We start from the raw sequence: 6128 nt of genomic DNA, 5'->3' as shown, positions 1-6128 counted from the left end.
GGTATGACTGCACAATTCCAGTATGATGGGTAAAAAGAAAAAATTCTGTTCCTATTTTATTCTTGTTTCTTTTAAAAAATATTCATTTATTTCTGGCTATGCTGGATCTTCGTTGCTGTGTTCGGGCTTTCTCGAGCGTCTAGGTTTCTCACTGTTTCTCTAGGTTTCTTCTGTTGTTTCAGAGCACAGGCTCTAGGTGAGTGGACTTCAGTAGTTGTGTGTGGCACTTAGGGTCAGTAGTTGTGGTACCCGGGCTTAGTTATCCCATGGGATGTGGGATCTTCCCCAACCAGGGATCAAATCTGTGTCCCTTGCATTGGCAGGCAGATCCTTAACCACTGGACCACCAGGGAAGTCCCCTATTTTATTCTTTGTCTACATAATGCCAAGTGCTCAGACCATTCATTTGACTAAGTTCACCACATTGACTAGTTGCTTTGGCATCATGTGATTGTCTAGGCCAAAGCAGACACACTTGCTTTTATTGTAAAAAACGCCACCACTCACGGGAGTGACCAAGCGTACCAGAGGAGTACCAGAGGCAGACCCAATACAGGATTACTTCTTGCTGAAAAGAAGATAGCTCTGCGGGTCAGGGTTGAGGTCATAGGCAAACACACTGTGGAAAACAGAATGCTGTGTTGTTTTGCCTTTGTGAATAAGCAGTTTGGTGTTTGTTTAGTGAGACAAGCTCATCCTGTTTTTCAGCTGCACCTTGGATAGTATTGATCTGTTTGGGAGAATGTCTGCCCCGAATCGGCACAGATCAGTCATCAAGATTCTTGTTGGCCTGGCGTTATTTTCTAGCCAGTTGTAGGAAATGAAACACAGGTCAATATGGTCTCATCCGGGCCTCCTGTGAGCATCAGCAAAAGAGTCATCCAATTTCTGGGGTATGAAATGGTATCACACCTGTTTGGTGACATCACAGAAAAACAGCTGCTATTTCTTTTACTGTTTTATCTCCTATAAATGTTCAGTTTTGGGTTTGTAGATGTCTAAATGTCAAGGGGACATTTTAAAATAAAAGTGCCTTCTTTCATTTTTGTTGTATGCTTCCAAGTTTGACTTCTTATTTTTTTCCCTTTCTGCTCTGCCAAAAAAGTAAATGTAAATTATGAGAAATACAATAGGACCACTTTGTAACTGGCTTTCTGGGCAGTGCACAAAAAGACTGCTGTTCTCTGATTGTTTTTTGTCAGCTTCAAAAGCTATCTTCCTTCTGAAGTTTATAAATTTAAAATATTAGAGTTTAGCAAATAATTCAATCTGGCTCCCAAGATACCTATTTTAAATCCTATGAAATGGTTGTTTGAACCAGAACTGACCTGGTTAAAATTTAGTCCCTAAAAAGGGAATATGAAAGGGGTGTGTGAGGTTACATAGGGAAAATTTTGAAGTCATGGGGTAGCTTTCGGTCTTTGCCTTAAAATTAAACGCACTGTTTTGAAGTTAGGTATTTTCCCAAATGATATTAAGATTTCAAATGCAAATAATCAATCTTGATTAAACAGGAGAATTTAAGCACTTGAGAAATAGACTGAAGTGATATTAAAATCAGATTTTATTCTTCTGGGTACAAAACTGGTTACTTAATGCGTCACAGTCTTTAGTGTTGTGTAACATCATAGGCTAGATGAGGATTGGGGGTAGTGGTAATAGTTCTGTATTGGCTGAATTGTTGCAGAACTAAAAAGTTAAGAAATGTGAGTACATAAAAGCAATGTTTATTCAAGATGTCCAAACCATCAGTTGACTTTTTAAAAATGTCATTAGAATATATACTTTTAAAAGATGGTACTGAGAAAACAAACAATTGTTACCTGAATTTTTCTCTTTCCAATGTTGCTTTTATGTTATAAAGTCAGTCTTTTATAACAGCCTTCTCTTTTTGATACTACTTGTTTCTAATATTTTATTCCTTATAATCTCCTTCAATTTCAGAAATATTTTGTGTTTCTACAAGTCACCTATGCTATGTGGCACATAGTCATGTAAACCAGTCATAGAAGCATGTTCAAGTTTAATACAACTAAGTCTTTAAAACAGACCTTAGTAAAGAATTCAAATTATGCCTTAGGGTAGGAATGTTATATGAGATTAATACAAACTAAATAGTTTATGTATTTTAGTTCACTTTGACAATACAAATGATTCATTTATTGTATGTGACTGAAAATATCAGCGTGTGACCTTTAGCACTTTTAACCCTGATTCTATTTACGATTTCCCCTGAATGGAAAGTGTGAGGAGAGCAAATCAGTATTTGTTGTTCTGTATCCGAACTTTGTGACTGAAACAATGTGTCAATCAAAGTAAGAGCCACCTTTGGATTATTCATTGGTTGAATGTGAACTGATTTGCTGTATTACTTCTGTGTATTTTGGTTTTTATTACCTCCTTTCAGATTTCCATAGAGTAGCAGTGGTTTGCACATTTATTAATTAGCTCTTTTCTGAGTGTTTTGCTAATCAATATTGCAGTTAGTAGTTGATATAATCACTGACCATTGATGTTGTCATCTGTATTTTTTTTTTGACATGAATCTTGTTTCATTTCTGATGTCTATTTTACCCCAAATGTGAAATATTATGTTTTTGACAGGTCTAAAGTTCACCAGTCTATCCTAAAGGAAATCAGTCCTGAATGTTCATTGGAAGGACTGATATTGAAGTTAAAACTCCAATACTTGGGCCACCTGATGCAAAGAGCTGACCCATTTGAAAAGACCCTGATGCTGGGGAAGATTGAAGGCAGGAGGAGAAGGGAACGACAGAGGATGAGATGGTTGGATGGCATCACCAACTCAATGGACATGAGTTTGAGTGGACTCTGGGAGTTGGTGATGGTCAGGGAGGCCTGGCGTGCTGCAAGTCCATGGGGTCGCTAAGAATCAGACACGACTGAGTGGCTGGACTGAACTGAACTGAAAGTTCACAAGACATTTAGACGTGACTTTATATATCCTATTGCATCCTTTATAGACTGTTAATTAATCATCTTTCTTTGAAGAAGAATTCATTCCAAACCTATTTTTCACTTTGCCTCTGCATCTCCTAAGTTTGAATCTAACTTTGGGTTTTCTGCTTTGTTCTGTTCATCTATTTGTTGATCCTATGTCGGTCTCAGAATCTTGACTACTATGAGGAAGTCAGGTAATGTAATTCCTTCAACTTCTTTCTTTTTCAAGATTGCAATTACATTTTATACAATTGAATATTGTAGTTGTGTTTTCATATAAATTTTAGGATACATTTATGCAATTCTATATGTACACGCAAAAAGTTTGATGGGATTATGATTGGGACAGATCAATTTAGGGGGAATTGAAATTTTAAAGTAACTATGTGCCACATATAGATAACTTAAAGAAACACAAAATATTTCTGAAATTGAAGGGGATTACAAGGAATCAAATATTAGAAATAAGTAGTATCAAAAAGAAAGGGCTGTCCATGATTGACTGATCCTTTGACATAAAAGCAACATTGAAAAGAGTCTTCAGGAGATGGGAATGGCAACCCACTCCAGTATTCTTGCCTGGAAAATTCCATGAACAGAAGAGCCTGGTGGGCTGCAGTCCATGGGGTTACATGACAGAGCACACACACGAGGGAGGTGGAGGAAGATGGGTTGGTAGCAATAAACAGAGGTAGAACTAAAAGAAAGAAAAGAGTCTTCAAAACCATGAACATGGTATATCTTTTCCATTTACTTAGGTTTTAATTGTTCTCAACTATGGTTTATAGATCCATTTTGTATTTTAACTGTTATTGAAAAACCATGCAGAAATAGAATAATAAATACAGTTTCCAGCTCTTTACCTCAAAGGATCTTGATGAGTTATAAAGATTTCCTGGTGCAGGCTTATACATGTCTTCAATACTTTTTAAGGCTGATTATCTATAGTCAGTTAAAAAGAATGTATTGAACACACATTCCAGGAGTGGCATACTAATTCATCAAAACCTCTTGCACGCATTTTTTGGGTGTTGGTTTTAAACCACAGTCACTCCTTTGAATGAATAATTTCTGTCACTATGAGATTTATACCCACTGAATATTAAAAATTATCTTTTATTGGTTAGTGTTCTATTAAATATTATTTCATACTTTTCATATGAATAGGTTCCTACTCAAAACAATCCATCATCGACTTTCCTGGCGGTTCAGTGGTTAAGACTCCATGCTTCTAGTGCAGGGGGCACAAGTTCAATCTCTGGTTGGGAAGCTGGGATCCCACATGCTGTGCAGCCAAAACAAAACAAAAACAATCCATCACAGTGCTTGAATTTTGAGTGGTGGAAACATGCAGTTTCCATTGTGCCAACATTTGGGTGACAGTTACTTTCTGCTGTATTCCTTATTGGAGAGCTACATCATCTTTTCATTTGTCTTTGCTTTTCCCAATTCATTCATCCTCCCTGTGGTTTCCTTTCCTCTTATATCTCATTTTCCGTCCACCAGAAGGATTAGCACTGTAACCCAAATTGTACCTTTTGCAGCATTGGCTTATTTTCTCATGTAAATGCTACATTCAAAAGTAAACTATACTTTGTATTGTTTATCCAACAGTACTATTAAATATTTAACAATGGGTTGAGGTCAAATGGTGATGACACAACACGTGGAAATACAGAACAGATGATGCATTAAGTGTTGAAGTAAATTATTTCAACACGTGGTGAGCCTTGCTATTTTTTTGGACTAGAATAGGAATATGTATATTATGAAGACTAGTAGATGAGTGACTTAGAGGCAGTTTTGGTCAGTGTGTGCTTAATCTACCATAAATAGTCATTCTTTTAGCAATATAAAATTGTTAGTATATATGAGGCTCATTTATTTGGTTTTCCAATATATTAGCTAAATGATTCTTCTGAACTAGTCCTAGTATGATATCCCTACAAATAAGAATATGAAAATCATCAACAGGAACCATGTGTTAATGGCTCACATGCTGGGCAGATGGAAACATAGTGTAGAAGAATTATTCAGTTGAGATCATTTTGGCCCCAAGACTTCTTTGCTTTAATAGAAAACATTGATTTGGCTAGCCAGATGACACAACCATCACTCTGTCAACATTTTCATCTTTGCCAGAGTACCAGATTTCCTGAAGAAATCTTTAGGCAGTGATTCCTAACTTTTTCTTAATCACAGTCCATCTGAGAAGCAGTTGAAAGATATGAACCATCTCCCCAGAATAGTGCATAGACACAAACACATATATGCCTACACAAAATTTTGCATTCATTTTTAGGGAGGCCCTAAGCATTTTGAAATCCATGCCTGGATCCTTGTAGGGTTCCATGGACCCCAGATCAAGATGCCTAATTTTGAAAGATCCAGTTGGTATGGTCTGATTGTTCTGCCAGTATACTCCAATGTGTCTACTTCCTTTTTCAGAACCATTCAGACTACAGTCAGTGTATCCTCCCTGGAGTAATTCCCTGTATTAGTCTGTTTTACAAAAGGAACCTATGTCACCATTAAAACAACTGTTTTGAGAGGGTTCAAAACACACACACACTGATAATGCATCTATCTATGATTTTTCCTTTAATAATAGCTACCATGTATTAGTGGGCTTCCCTCGTAGCTAAGTTGGTAAAGAACCTGCCTGCAATGCAGGAAATCTGGGTTTGATCCCTGGGTCAGGAAGATCCTCTGGAGAAGGAAATGGCAATCCACTCCCAGTGTTTCTTGCCTAGAGAATCCAATGGACAGAGGAGCCTGGCAGGCTACAAGAGTCGGACACAACTTACTGACTGAACCACTACCCCCACCATGTATTAGTATCTATTACATGCCAGGAACCTGAAATATATCATTTCTGTTTCCTTAACTACCTTTCCAGACAGATATTATTATCACCATTTCCAAGATCTCTCCACAAAATTGGACAAAGTTTAGCCAGGAAAACTTTATAGCTCAGCATTTAGGAAGGGATTGTATTTTAGGTATTCCAGGGAGTAATGAGCAAAAGAAACAGCTCCATAATTACTACTGTATTCTAAACAACTTAACACACTTTGACAGATAATGTTTTTCTACTGTTATGCATAAAACCTGCTGTTGAGGACTTCCCTGGTGGTTCAGTGGTTAAGAATCTGCCCGCCAATTCA

The 6128-nt window shown here is 37.1% G+C and overlaps 1 long non-coding RNA gene across 1 annotated transcript; it reads left to right on the top strand.

The window, feature by feature from the left end:
• Positions 1-645: 645 nt before the first annotated feature.
• On the top strand, positions 646-3217 carry LOC139038186 (uncharacterized). Its single transcript, XR_011491113.1, has 2 exons — positions 646-893; positions 2605-3217. It is a non-coding gene; the product is annotated as an uncharacterized lncRNA (long non-coding RNA).
• The last annotated feature ends 2911 nt before the right edge of the window (positions 3218-6128 follow it).

This window comes from Odocoileus virginianus, chromosome 14 (assembly GCF_023699985.2).
Source record: "Odocoileus virginianus isolate 20LAN1187 ecotype Illinois chromosome 14, Ovbor_1.2, whole genome shotgun sequence".
Lineage (NCBI taxonomy): Eukaryota > Metazoa > Chordata > Mammalia > Artiodactyla > Cervidae > Odocoileus > Odocoileus virginianus.
This window is presented reverse-complemented; position numbering and strand designations above follow the sequence as displayed.